Genomic DNA, 922 nt, shown 5'->3' on the forward strand with positions numbered 1-922 from the left:
CTGATGCCTCCACAACACACAACCAGTCATCCATTGGTATAGTAGTTCCCGCGCACTCCATAAAAGTTGGTCACAACCTCTCTCACAGGATGTCGTCGACAGCAGCCGAGCTTGTAGCTATACGTGAAGCCCTAAGATACATCCTCACAATACCTGCTCGTTCTTGGACAATAATTACTGACTCAAAAACATCCCTAAAATCGCTCCAGTGCCCAAATAAGAGAAGTCCAAATGGTCTACTATTATTAGACATCCTTAAGCTACATTGGGACGCAGTTTGTGCAGGTCACTCATTATGCATCCAATGGGTCCCCAGTCATTGCGGCGTTCCAGGCAACGAAATGGCCGACGCTGTGGCAACAAATGCTCGAAACTCCATTCACGAGATACAAGCCCCATTTACTAGATCAGACACAAAAAGAATAGTAAACATGCTGGGGAAGGCTACAGCCACACGCCTCTGGGATGACGCCTCTGATCAATGCACACACTTACGAGCTATCGACCCTCACCTAATGTTTTGTGTACCTTGCGGTCTCACTCGACGACGCCAAGCTGTGCTCCATCGAATACGTCTAAAGGTGGCATACACTAACCAATACTTATACCGCATAAGAAGAATTAATTCACCAGAATGCTCTAACTGCAGAATTACGGAAGATTTAGGACACGTCTTGCTGGTCTGTCCTCAGTATGAAGATGAACGGAAACAACTGAAAGAGGAGATCCAGCTGCCTCTCGGAGAAGAACTTGGCCTACGCAAACTGCTGGGTCCATGGGAAAATGAAGCGTCCGCCACAACGGCTACAACCGCTCTCCTGCGATACCTGTCAACTACAGGTCTCTACAAGAAACTCTAATACTGATACATGTTCTTTTTAATGCAATTTTATTTTTTTATTTAGTCTCCTTTTATTTTTGT

Source organism: Ixodes scapularis, unplaced genomic scaffold (assembly GCF_016920785.2).
Source record: "Ixodes scapularis isolate PalLabHiFi unplaced genomic scaffold, ASM1692078v2 PGA_scaffold8__174_contigs__length_109621045, whole genome shotgun sequence".
NCBI classification, from domain to species: domain Eukaryota; kingdom Metazoa; phylum Arthropoda; class Arachnida; order Ixodida; family Ixodidae; genus Ixodes; species Ixodes scapularis.